Consider the following 15,129-nt stretch of genomic DNA (forward strand, 5'->3'; position numbering starts at 1 on the left):
CATCTGGGCCTCGATCCTATCATGCTCACTCAAGACCATACCTTGTTCATCTTCTAACTGGTTTATCTGTCTTAAATCCTTTCCAGCCTTGTTCTTAGCCTTTACTATTCAAAAACCCATTCTCTCTCCCTCTTTTATCTCCAATTTTTAATACCCATCCTCCAAAGCTTGTGCCTTTGCTCTTGCCAGGGCCCTCTTTGTCTCCTTGTTTCTTTGCTTATACATTTCTCTGTCTTCCTCCCTCCCTGATAGGTACCATTTCTTCTTTGCCTCCTTCTTAACCTTTATTACATCCTGCACATCTCTGTTCCATCACCATTTGTCCCCATGAGCTCTCTCCCGTTGTCCTACCCAACACCTCCTTACATATTCTTAGCTCAACTTCACTGTTCTTCTTTCACCATTCCTCCACACTCTCACTAGACCTAAACTTCATTTAAAACTTTCTCTCTAAACCTGTTCTTAAGCTCTTCTTCTTTTAATCCTCTACCACTTTATACTTGGTGCTGCTTGGTCTGATTTTATTCAACCTGCTGATTCCGATCACCCAGTTCATCATCACCACTTTATGCTGCACAGTCCCACTATAAATTTGTTAAAATATTGGATAGGTTAAAATATCAGATGGGTGATAATTACTTATCTCTACATATGGAAACATGAATTCTGTTATTTATTGGGAATGTTATTAATTATTACTGTCGCGTTTTGAATTGAAAGACCAAAATATTAGTTTTGCTGAATTAATTTTGACACCAGTCTGCATTTTAGGTTGCACATTATTACAGTGTTTTAAAACTTGTTCGATATAATAAGTAACAAAATCAAGGTGCTTTTTTTATTATGCAGGATACAGAGTAGTTCATGCATTTATTTAAGTCAGAATTGTCTACCGCAGTGCTTTATTTATAGGCTGCTTGACTCATTCTATTTGTAGATTTTATTAAATTGAAAGTTCTGCTTCTAGGATTGTTACAAGAATTAAGAAGCATTGCCATATAAGTCCTGATATTAAAGTCTCTGCTTTAGCTTGCAGATAAGTTTAGGGTCAATTTTGCATTATAGTTCAGATTTTCAATTGGCCAAATTACCCACTGTTGTAAATAGTACATAGGGGAATTAAAACTCCTTCTTCTTATGTATAATGCTTTAAATAACTTGAATGATATTTACTTAATGAATTTTATGAAAACATTCATCCTGCATAACACATTTAAATTGCAAGATGATGGTCTTGCAAAAGTTCCATAAATAAGCAAAACTAACACGAGAGTTAGAGCCTTTAATTACAGGGCCACAAATGTCTGGAATTATATGTCTGATAATGTAAGCCATTCTCCACTGATTTGAGCATTGAAATTGATGCTGAAGACTCACTATTTTACTCTAGCATATGCAGATTAGAGTTGCTGATTTTTAATATTACAGCTTTTGTTCAAAAATGAAAAGTATTAGTGATCCTCAATATCCTGCTGTGGCACCTGGTGCCACTGCTGCATTGCTACTCCTCCTTCTCATGAAATTATGTACAGAGGTAGCCATGCTAAGTGTGCAGTACACTCTTAGAGCGTGGTATTTCAAATGCAGGCTACTGCATTACAGGCTTGGCTAGCTAACATGACAGACAGATGGCACACATGATACATCAGTCTTTAATGATATGATTGCTGCATTTAACCTCAATTCTTTTAATGTCTAAATCTGCTTAATATGGAATTTTACAAGTATTAAGTCCCCTGCTGTATTGTTTTGGAAAGGTTTTGAAAGTTGAGCACTATGTTGAGTTTTTACAGCCTTCACTCCCTCTCTGGGAGTTATAACTATAGTACAATCAAAATGAATAATACTATAATATAATTGTAATTACCAGTCTCTCTCTCCATTCCAACCACCCTCCAGCACTATTTGTAGCTGCCATTAACATATGTTTTTGGTGACTGAATCACAATTAGATAGTACTTGTCTACATTAAAAACCAGCAGTAAATACACTTATGATCAGACCACTTCAGCCACATTGAGAGATTGTCAGAAGCACATGATGCAGTTTCTCTTTTTTATTGAATGTATACTCCATTCAAAACTTTGTCAAAATGTGCACCCGTTGCTGATTATACTCTTGCTTGCCTAGCTTTTACTGTCATGCAGTGCTGTCATCAAGTCTGCCTTCTTGGTTTACGTGCTATTTTTGTTTTAAAAGGGTGCTTTTTCTTTGAAAGCTGACAGCGACCCTCACAAAAGGAAAGTCTAAAATTCCACTTTATAGAATCCGATCAGTTATATCTTAACACAATTTATACAGGATATGACATTCTGTAAAGAAATAGATTACATTTTTTAATGAAATCTCATCAACAGAGAAATAAAGTAAAGTAACAGTATATCTATGAGCTTATAAGCATTAAACTGGCTTCTGTAACACTTTCTTCATTCATGTGCCCTCCTTAATTTCATACCAGAAATAGACTCATTTTAATCAAGCTGGGAATCGTATACTGCAGTCACAGTTGGAGCCTGTTGTGTTTTTTTTAGTGTATGGGGAATAGACAAGCGTGCATGGGGATGGGGATAAATTTTAAGTTGCATGCACACCATTTAATTTTTTGCATTGCTTTTTAACAAAAGGTAATCACTGGGTTGTCATCATCTGCTGCACTATAGGTATCATTAATATGGCAAAATATTTTCAAAATAAGCCAAAAGTGAATAAGTTTAGGGATTCAGTCCTAACATATTCATTACATTTCAATGTTGTTAACATGTTGGATATCATTTAATTTTCGCACAATTAATCTTCCTCAGGAAGAGTGTCTCTTTCTGGAAATAATTTTGCTTACTCAACCAAGTGTTTGTTTCAACTAATTCAGTATAAGTTTTGAGAATCTCCAATGCACCTTTTTCCTTTGTAACCATTGAAGTTTATGGATGAAAGTCCACAATCTACCTTCAGTAAGTTTCAAAAATCCCAAATTTGTGAGGCTGCCTGGCACATCTTGTCTGAATGGTTTACAATGAATGTATGGATAGAAACTGAATAATCTTATACACTGATGTTTAAGGGTTAATCACATGCTATATTTGTGTAGTTGTGTAATGTTCCACCAAAGGTAAACTAAAGATAAAAAAGTAGATTAGATTTCTATATTTTGATATTAAATAAATAAATTATTTAAGAGTACTCTTTGGTAAATAGTAATAATTGTACTCGAAATGTAGGTTAAGGTTATAATAGCTTTTGTTATTGATGTGCTGTAGCTTAGCACTATGTACAGAAAAACAGACTGCTGCATAATTAATCCATTAAATATTAATTTGACTTTAATAACAGCATGCATTTTTTATTTTTGCTTGTGCACATACTCAAGTTAATAAGGAACAGTCTTCAGATCCCATGGCTAATGTTAATTCTTAAATGAGATGCTTGAAAAGTTTTAATTTACATCTCCCTTAGCTTCTGATATTCTTTTATACACTTACAGTATATACTGTAGTTGTAATTTTTTTCTTTATGCCATTTGATAAATCTTTTAACTAAAATATTCTATCAGGAGCAATTATTATGTCAAAAGATGCACATTAAAATTACCACAATGTTGCAAAACACGATTTAAGAAACGGTTTCAACTGAAAATGTTGCAATAGGGGATTGGAGGACAATGTGCAGGGGTCAGGAGTATATAAACTGGCATCTTGTGAATTCTGAGTCACCAGTTATGGCCTCTATGGAGTACTTGTTCAGTGACCCTGAAATCAACTAACACCAAAGAGGCCAAAGAAATATAAAAAGGTGTTTAATAACAAAATAATAATAGCACAAGGGATGGATAAGCATGTTGATTAACACAAGCAAGCAGGAGTTACACTGTACTCTGTGCATGTGCACTGTACATGGCAATAACTGACCTTATAAAGCCTATGAACCAATAAACACAATATAAACTCAAAGTACAAAATAAACAGGAGAAAACAATAAACACGATGCCCATCTGGGCTTGATTAACACAAGTCTTATAACATCCCTCTTTATCTTATAGGGTGTCTAGCACATTTAGTCACTACAGAATTAGTACAAGACACTCAGTTCTCACATCCAGCACTTTTATGTCACCTCTGGCCTCTCTTCCTATTACAAGTTGAACATGCTAGCAGTTCCAGTTGTCTTAATTTAAAGTTCTGCAATCTGCTGACCGGATGGGCTTTAAAGGGACAGCCAGGAACTACATTTATGTATGTCTAAAAGATAACTAATGTATTCATAGCTTGCCTCTGGAATTTTTAATATCAGACCATTAGAACTGAAACATTCAGGTCTCCTTGCTGTCCTAAATGTCAGCTTCTGTTTAACTATTCAGGCAACCTCCAGGTCATGTGTCCCTGATAATGGGTAGCAGGGAGTCATATATAATTTGATGCATTTTCCCACTGCCACCTATTGCCTGGAAAACCTTCCATAGTAAGGAGGCATGGCCTCGCTATTGGTAGTGAAGCATCACTGGTGATACTGCAGAAATTGCTATTTCAAATGCACATACATCTAAGGCTTCTGTTGGCCTGATTTCTTTGCTACAATTTATATAAATACCTAAAGCTCTAATCTTGTCTGACCCTTGAGTGACACTATATCAGAAGATCACATAAGCAAAGATAATCTGTTTGTATGTAGTATATTTAATAAATAGATATTTGCCAGCAAACAGTAATCAAAATATATGAGTAAGTACTGATTCAGTTAACTTGCAATATACTGTGTACTGCACTGTATTTTCGAATTTAAATGATAAATAAATAAACAGTGCAGTATTCCTTGTATCACATAAGTGCCCAGAACAATGTTAGGTTCTCTAATTATATAAAACAAGGCACACTGTATGAATAAAAAGATAATACATAGGATTGGATTTATAAGTCAGCATACTGCTGGAGGTGTGAGCCAGGATCAAAACATGGAACCAAAGATTAACAGAGACCTTTATTCTGTGTTAAATGGTCCTGTCTCCTTTTTGACTCCCATTAATCTAAATATTGCTTTGTAAATATAGGTGATCTGTGGACTCCTTTATTGATTTTAACAACGCTTCATTGGAGAGATATTTGGGCTTTCCCATTAGTTTATTCCCACTTTTTAGAGGGGTGTTTGTTACTCATCTACTTCATTTTAACTATCTTGGTGGAGGTAAAATCCTCACGTGCATAGGGTTAAAGCAACATTTAATTAATCCTTTAGTAACATTCAGTTCTAATCCTTGTGTTTAATACTTCATTGCAATACCTTCATTGAAGTATATACTTGTATTAAATTGTAAAATTATATCATGTATTGATTTAAAATATTGATTAAAATTCTATAGCAGCTACTAAAAGGTGAGTTCTTTTGGAATGCACCAGCACTCAAAAAGTTTAAATTCCCCATTTCATGAAAATAAATCTGATGGTAGACAATGAAAAGAAGACTCAAGCTATTTTACTTGAGTGCAATCCCAATTATCGTGATCTGTATGGCAGGAGTTCTCAAATTCTGTATTGGGTGTTATGGTGGCTGTAGGGTTTGTTTGCTCAAGTAATAGTTTTGTAGTTGATGTTAGATAACTTACATTTTTAAGTATGCCAATCCTTAACTTCTTCTTTTTTTATCTTTAACAGTGCATTCACTGTTTTTAGCCACCTGAGACGCAAATGACAGAGGAGACAGCAGTTTACCATCTAATTTGGACCCATTTATCCTCATACATTTTCATCACAAGGTTTCCCTTTTAATAAAATGTTTGGAAAGAAATGGAAGAGAAAAAAAGGGAAAGACTGAGAATAACAGCACTTGTCATAGAGTTTTCATTCTTCTCTGTTGTGTTTTAATTGCTATTAGCTGCATCATGCTTCATGGCTGCACATGCACTCCAAAGTCACAACATCTCTTTTTAAAGTATTCTCTTTATTGGCTTTGTAGTTCCAAAAATGGGTCTTATAGTTCTAAAAATAATCATAGAATGGAAAAAAACTGCTTCATATAAAGTCTTTTTATGATAAATGCATGGTTATTCTGAAACCTGTTATTATTGTTCTTTTAAAGAAGTTTATTTTTTTCCTGGATACTACAGAAATGTATTGCCACCTGTCATGTTTTTAATTGCGTTTTTTACTACTATGATCAGGTTTTCTACAAATGAATTATTTTTTTTTAGCAATATATTACTATATCTTACAGATATTCTGGACCCCATTTTGTAGATTTGCACTCTTAATATTTTTGGTAATATGCATAATTCTGCCCAATAGGAATACCTACAGAGAAAGGTTTCAGTATGTGTTTAGTAGTAAGATGCATGTAATCCAGAGGTAGAACATTGGTAAAATCTGAATCATATCAGAAATAATGTATTCATATGCACCATCTACTGAGGAACCAACAAACTTACAGTAGGTGCCTGCTTTTGTCCAATTAAGAATCCATACAAATAATAATAATAATAATAATTAATAATAATAATACATTTTATTTATATAGCGCCTTTCCCATGCTCAAGGCACTTACAGAATATAATAAAGAACGGTAGTGTATACAGTATATAGCATTGTACAAACCAGATAAATAAATAAAGATTAAGACAGTGAATTCTGAAAAAAAAACAGACAATATAATTGATGGCATAGCACACACACATACAGGTTACATTAGCATCTTGACAGAGAAGTAAACTGAGAGAAAGGTAATAAAGTCAAGTAGAGCTAAAAGCCTTCCTGAACAGATGAGTTTTGAGTTGTTTTTTAAAAGAATTTGTGGAGTCAGCTGACCTGATTAATTTCGGTAGGTCATTCCAGAGTCTGGGCGCTATACAGCTGAAGTCCCTGTCATCCATGGAGTGCAGATTAGTGTGGGGTACAACAAGATTGCCAGAATCAGAGGGCCTTAGTGGGCGGGCAGGCACATAGTGATGGAGAAGGTCACTGATGTAGTTTGGCGCGAGGTTATTTAAGGCTTTGTAGGTTATTAGTAGGATTTTATATTCGATTCTGTAAGACACAGGGAGCCAGTGAAGACGGAGCAGGATGGGTGTGATGTGCTTGCTGCTGCTGATTCGAGTAAGGACTCTTGCAGCTGTGTACAAATGTGTGTGTTACAAGCTTTAGGTGTTATGGCCTCTTGCTGGGAATTGTGTAGCCTAGGGTTTAGATTCCTAGTTTAGTTGTTGTGTTATATCTGTGCACATGTGGCTTTTCTTTACAAACACATATGTATTATGTTGATTAGTGATTCCAAATTGGCCTTATTACAGTGTGTGAATTAGTAGGCTCTGTGTTGACCTGGCCCCTCTGGCTCCTGTCCTTTGCAAATCCTAACTGCATTATGCATGTTCCATACCATAATGTTACTGAGATGTGCATTTTTTATTGTGTTGAAGATACCATGACTTTTCTGGTTTTAAGTGAATGTGTACCTAATGTTGCTTAATTGATTAGTTATGTGTTATAACCAAATAATAATTGAAACAATTTTTCAACACCTTCCAAACGTAAAAACTAACTCCCGTACCATAGGGTGGAATCACAATAATATTTCAACAGTCAGAATTGTGTTGAATATAAGTTTATTTTTTTATATTGAACATTAGGTTTAAGCCATGAATTTCCATTTTTCCTATAACGCCATCAGGGAATGCCATTCCAAGTTGGAAGAATTTATGTCTATAAAAACAATATATGTAGCTGCGTTTGCCAAAAATGACCAAAGTTCAGCAGCTCTAGTTTGCAAATGAGATTCGGCAATAGCTTGACATGTTGAAATGATTCCACAGAAAAAAAAATCTCTGTTTTAAAACACTTTAGTAAAAATTCAAAGTAAAACAGTTCACACAAAAATAGATATAGCAAAGAAAAGAAAAGTTCTTGATTAAGAAAGGTTTTGTTTAAAGCTTAAGAATCTTTAAGTTTGCTTATACAGTTAACCCATTTCTAAACAGTCAGAAAACTGTTTACTTATCCCAGTCCTGGTAGCACTGTGATCTGTTCTAAATAACATCTGACTCAATTAACACCAGAATTTCCAGAGCCTACGTAAAAACTCGTAGATCCGGCCCTAAATCTGTTCGCATCTCTCCCTCACCATGTTTTGTCCTGTAAATGTACCAATTAAGACAAGCAGCAACCAGCCTGCTATTCCATCCCCCACCGCCGCAGACCATGCACAAACTTCTCCCAGCTCCTGCCTTGATTGATTATCTGGGAGTGAAGTGCTGGAGTTTTAGAGTGGAAATAATAGATCGTTATTTGGAACACATGCATTTCATGTGTGTTCCGTTTCTCTAATAATCTGTGTAAACACATTGTTAAAACAGAAACGTTTGTCATATTTTAGTAGTAAATGACAAAATGTTGGCATAAACTATATAATGTGTGAAGCCTGAAGTCCAAAGATCAAATAAACACTTTCACAAAAGGTTCAAGAATGATACAACAGCTTCCGTGGCATAGCGGTAAGCTTTGCTGACTTGTAATCAAGAGTCCCCGGTTCGATCCCGTCTGCCTCCTATATTTGCCGTTTTCAGTAGTGAGCTTCTCTTATTGTTAATATTATACAGTATACACGTACATTTGTTTTGCATCTGTAACAGACAGATACAATTTATAGTACATTTATAGGACTTGTGAAAGTTACCGTTTTTTTTTCACTTTTATTCTCTCAGTCACGATCGCGATACATACTACCGCCCTAGGGATCTGCCGCTGTTAGTTTTTATTTGAAACTGGGTGTAACTGTGGATGTGAGTGGTGTTTTGAGGCAATGGAACTAGACATTCTCTGATCTGGAGGGATAAAAGCTGACACACAAATGCTGGTGAATCTGCCTTCTTCGTATCTCACCATGACTTGATTTTTTTTTATTCAGTTTTATTGAGTGTTCCTGCTTATGCTGAATTAGTATGCACCTTATGGTCTATGATGTTAAAAAAAAAAAAAAAAAACAGAGACATAGGTATATATGATGTTTGGAATTATTCATTTTATGACGTGTATAGTACATTTCGGAAAACATTGTGGCACGGATGCAACATTATTCATATTATTCATATTCATTCCCATAACACTGCGTGTTTTTTTTCCCCAATCTTGCCAGTCTCCACATGTTGCTATTTCTTTTGTACTCCAGGATATGCAGAGGCAACAATAGTACAGAGAGGTCAGTTCAGCACTATATGCAATCATCACATTCAAATGTTAACAGTTCAAACACATGCAAGGACCCGTCCTTCCTAAATTTACGACGTGTGTACCTGTTGCAATGCGCACACTTCTCTCTATACTGTGGTTTCTATTACACACCTGAAAGAGAGACAATATATGTGACATTTTGAAGAAATCATTTTATGACCTGAATAGTACCAACCAGAAAACATCATCGCACTAATGCAATATTATTTGAAAACGAACAGCGTCAGATCGGTTGTGAATTTATGCTGGCACTGTTACTTAGTTCTCCTTGTGCTGTAACCTTGTCGTGGTGGAGAGGCTTGCGTGCTTCAAAGACCCTAAGAGCTATGCTGGGAGGAGCCTTGGCTCCTAGTAGGTCCAACCTTACCAGATTGGTCTTAGGCGAGTAGCCAGACAAAACACAGCACACTGGTCCTCCAGGTTGGGGGTTGGGCGTAAAATAGTTACCGTTACAGAAACTACAATGAGCAAATCCATCAACAGCAGGCCCATAACAGTTCTCTGTCAGTATGGCAGTATGACCACCCCTGATGAAAGCCGAAAGGAAGTCTGGGGTGCAATGGGGGGACTGCTTGGGCCAAAGACCAAGATCCACCTGGGAGCATAGAATGTCCGAAACATGTTCGAGACTTCCAAGACAGCACAAGTCCTAAATGAAATGAAGAGATACCACCTGGACATCCTCGGGATTAGTGAAAGTCACTGGAAGGGCTCCAAACGCCAAGCTCTAGAAAATGGATCCATCATTCTCCACTCAGGCCATGTAAGCGCCCATACACATGGAGTAGCCATCATAATCTCCAAAGAGAAAGCTAAAACCCTGCTGGAGTGGGAACCAGTAAGTGAAGGGCTGATCAGAGTGCGCCTCAACTCCAAGTTCTGCAAATTAGGGTTAGAATTATTCGAACTGGGAACTCTTAATTACAAGTCAGTAAATCTTACCTTAAATCTTATAGTTTATGCCAACATTTTGTCAGTTACTACTAAAATGTGACAAACATTTGTTTTAACAATGTTTTTACACAGATTATTAGAGAAACGGAACACACATGAAATGCATGTGTTCCAAATAACGATCTATTATTTCCATTCTAAAACTCCAGCACTTCACTCCCAGATAATCAATCAAGGCATGAGCTGGGAGAAGTCTGTGCACGGTCTGCGGCGGTGGGGGATGGAATAGCAGGCTGGTTGCTGTTTGTCTTAATCGGCACATTTACAGGACAAAAGACGCTGAGGGAGAGGTGCAAACGGATTTAAGGTGGGCCAGATCTACAAATTTTTTCGTAGGCTCTTGTAATTCTAGTGTTAATGCACCGTATCTTAGTTATAACAAGAAAGTTCTATTAACTTACAGGGGGTAAAAGGCTATATCATTGTCTATGACTATAAAAGAAAAATATATTCTATTCAAATTAAGTAAATACTAATATGAGTTTAACTTAAAGCATTAACTTTCTAAGATTACAATATATTTACAAACATTTCTTTTTGTTTAATCCATGACTGTGTTTACCGGATTTGTAGTCCTTTGTTTTTTCTCTTATCATCTGGTACATCCTAAAACCAACAAATAATTGAATTAATTTTAGAAAGTGAGAAAAAGAAAATAAGATGCACATTATTACATCAAAAAGATCAGTAGAATAGCTAGAGTAGAGTTGGAGAAATCTTCCATTTGTTTAATATACTGAATATATTTTTACTTATATCCACAATCTCTTGTCCAGTTCTTTTGTCACATTTAAGTAGCACTGAAATAATAACTCTGTTTTAATACTAAACAATACAGTGTGTATAAAGAAAAAGCAAATGTAGAACACACAGGTTGAACATTCCTAATTCAAAATGCTTAGGACCAGCAGTATTTCAGATTTTAGATATTTCAAATTTTGGAATATTTGCATATACATGATGTGATATCATGGGAATGGGGCACAAGTCTGAATATGACATTTATTTGTGTTTCATTAACACATTGTACTCATAGCCTTAAGGTAACAAAGTCTGTGCACAAGTAGCATCAGCAGAATACATGAATCAGCAACAACAAACAACAGCAGGCTTTCAATCTTTGCGATGCTCTGTGTTTATTAAAAAGCAACTGTGCACATAAAATAAGCAAAAAACACACTGAGTAAAGCACATAGGTCTGGCGGTGATGATGGTTGATTACAAACTGGGTCTACCAGAGCGTCAGAGTTTATGTTCCCTTTAATCTGCACTGTACAGCATTTTTGATTTGTGCCACTCACTCCCCCTCCCACACAGTAGTTTGTAAGTTCTTCATAGCTGTTATCGCACCTTTCGCCCTCTGTAATGCAGTCCATCAGGGACAAACACATCATTTGTGTGTTAATACACCACTGAAATTCAAAGGGGAATTAAAGAAATTGGTCGTAAATAGTAAGTATCAGCCCATGTTTTGTTTACACCCACTGATCTGTAAAAAAAAAAAAAAAATAGGGAGAATACTGGTCTGAACCCCACATGAGCAAGTGAGGTCAGGTGTGGAATCTTCCACTTGCACCATTATGTTGGAACTCAAAGAGTTTGGGATATTGGAGCTTTTCGGATTTTTAAATTTTGGCTCAGGAATACTCAACTTTTATACTGGTACTTACTATTTTTCTCAACTTTCCCAAGGTGCATCTATGTTCTAAAGCTATCTTGTCTCAGGTGTCATCTGAGGGTTTCAATTGTCATTGAAATTCCAGCATCCGATAAGAAATGTTACATGAACTTTGGTGTTTTGCTCTTCATTTGTTTTTCATTTTGAACAAAACTTTCTCCATCACTTTATTGATCTTTATCATTTTTTCTTACTCCAAACATCATGCTTTTTAAACTCTCAAATGCTTCATGGTTACTCACAGACAACACAGTTCCCTCCATAATGTTTAGGACATAGACATATTTTTTTATTTACCCCTCTACCCCACAGTTTAAAGTTACAAATCATGATTAAAGTGCACATTGCAGTCTTTAATTTAAGGGTATTTGCATACATTTTGGTCACGCCATGTAGAAATTACACTTTTGTACATAGTCCAACCCCCCATTTCAGGGCACCATAACATTTGGGACAGCAGGCGTCATGGGTATTTGTTATTACTCAGCTGTGTTTCAGTACATCAGTTATGCAAGCATAAGATACCTTGGCTTGTTTCTATCCTTCGGAGTCTGTAGTTGCCATTGTTCAACATAAGCACAAGAGCTGTGGCAATGAAAGTCAAAGAAGCCATTATTGATCCTGAAAGACAAGAATAAAACCATTACAGACGTCTGTAAAACCTTAGGGTCACCTAAATCAGTTGTCTGGAATATCATTAAGATAAAGAGCTCACCGGTGTGCTCAGTAATCAATAAAAGACTGGTAGGCCAAGAAAGACCACCACTACTGATGACAGAAGAATCTTCACTATGGTAAAAAAAACCCTCCAAATGCCTCTCCGACAGATCAGAAACAGTCTCCAGGAGGCGGGTGTTTATGTGTCAGAGACTATTATCTGTAGAAGACTTCATGAGCAGAAATACAGAGGCCACACTGCAACATGCAAACCACTAGTTAACCAAAAACAGAATGGCCAGATTATAGTTTGCAAAAAAGTACATAAAATAGCCTGCAGAATTCTGGAAAAACACCTTGTGGAGAGATGAGATACAGTAAAGAAGAACCTGTATTAGGGTAATGGCAAGAGTAAAGTGTGGAGACAAAAAGGAACTGCCCAAGATCCAAAACATACCACCTAATCTGTTTAACATGATGATGGGGATGTTGTAACTTGGGAATGTATGGCTGGTACAAGTATTGGCACATTTATCTTCATTGATAATGTAACTGCTGACAGCAGTTATACAGTGAATTCTGTGGTGTATAGAAACATCCTATCTGCTCACATTCCAGTAAATGCCTCCAAAATCATTGGCAAGCTCTTCATCCTACAAAAAGATGATGAGTCTAAACATATTGCTTAGGCAACACAGGAGTTTCCCAAAGCTAAAAAAATGGAGAATTCTTGAATGGCCAATCCAGTCACCTGATTTAATAGTAATAATAATACATCTTATTTATTCGTAGGTGCCTTTCTAAAGACTCAAGGACACCGAGCAATAGATAAAACACATGTTATAAACAAAACTAAAAATACAAAATTTAAAATCAGACAGAGCAATTGTAGTCAAAGAGAAAAAGCAGTCTTAAAAAAATGAGTTTTAAGTTTACATTTGAAAAGTGAGAATGAATCAGTGTTTCTAAGCTCGGAAGGTAATGAGTTCCAGAGCTGGAGAGCAGAGCAACTGAATGCTTTGCTCCCCATGGTGGTAAGACGGGCGAAGGGGCCAGTCAAGTGTATGGAGGAAGAGGATCTAAGGGTGCGGGAGGGAATGGCAACATGGAGGAGGTTGGACAGATATGGTGGGGCAAGGTTGTGGATAGCCTTAAAAGTTAACAGAAAAATTTTGAATTCAATGCGGAACTTAACTGGACGCCAGTGAAGCTGCTGCAAGACGGGAGTGATATGGTGAATAGAGGGGGTTCTAGTAATGATGTGGGCAACTGAATTCTGGACCAGTTATCTTTTATAAAGAGATTTGCGAGAAAGACTGAAGAAAAGGGAATTGCAATAATCCAGATGAAAAGTGACAAGGCTATGAACAAGGATAGCAGTGGTGTGGGGAGTGAGGGAGGGGCGAAAATGATTAATGTTACGTAGGTGGAAACATGAGTGAAAACAGAGATGTTTGTCAATGGTGAAATAGCTACTGCACACAAGTGTCCCTTTAAACACTTTTTAATTTAAAAGTAGGCTTTCAATGGAACTGCTGACCATGAGCATTCCATTTTAATGTCATTTTTAGCTTTTCAGGAGAGTATCAGACACGAGGTCAGTTTTTTACAGTACGTAACAATATTTATCACATATTGCTGAGAAAAGGCAGTTGCAGGCATAAAGTAGGTGAATCATGATGAATGATGTAGCTCATGCTGTGAATAAGTTACAGTATCAGAATCTTGCAGACGCTTACATTGTACAGTAATCCCTCCTCCATCGCGGGGGTTGCGTTCCAGAGCCACCCGCGAAATTAGGAAATCCGCGAAGTAGAAACCATATGTTTATATGGTTATTTTTATATTGTCATGCTTGGGTCACAGATTTGCGCAGAAACACAGGAGGTTGTAGAGAGACAGGAACGTTATTCAAACACTGCAAACAAACATTTGTCTCTTTTTCAAAAGTTTAAACTGTGCTCCATGACAAGACAGAGATGACAGTTCTGTCTCACAATTAAAAGAATGCAAACATATCTTCCTTTTCAAAGGAGTGCGCGTCAAGAGAGAGAGAGAGAGAGAGAGAGAACAAAGCAAGCAGTCAAAAATCAATAGGGCTGTTTGGCTTTTAAGTATGCGAAGCACCGCCGGTACAAAGCTGTTGAAGGCGGCAGCTCACACCCCCTCCGTCAGGAGCAGGGAGAGAGAGAGAGAGAGAGAGAGAGAAAAACAAACTGAAAAATCAATACGTGCCCTTTGAGCTTTTAAGTATGCGAAGCACCGTGCAGCATGTCGCTTCACGAAGCAGCTGCACACAGAAGGTAGCAATGTGAAGATAATCTTTCAGCATTTTTAGACGAGCGTCCGTATCGTCTAGGTGTGCGAACAGCCCCCCTGCTCACACCCCCTACGTCAGGATCAGAGAAAGTCAGCGCAAGAGAGACAGAGAAAGGTAAGTTGGGTAGCTTCTCAGCCATCTGCCAATAGCGTCCCTTGTATGAAATCAACTGGGCAAACCAACTGAGGAAGCATGTACCAGAAATTAAAAGACCCATTGTCCTCAGAAATCCACGAACCAGCAAAAAATCCGCGATATATATTTAAATATGCTTACATATAAAATCCGCGATAGAGTGAAGCCGCAAAAGGCGAAGCGCG

This window comes from Erpetoichthys calabaricus, chromosome 3 (assembly GCF_900747795.2).
Source record: "Erpetoichthys calabaricus chromosome 3, fErpCal1.3, whole genome shotgun sequence".
NCBI classification, from domain to species: domain Eukaryota; kingdom Metazoa; phylum Chordata; class Cladistia; order Polypteriformes; family Polypteridae; genus Erpetoichthys; species Erpetoichthys calabaricus.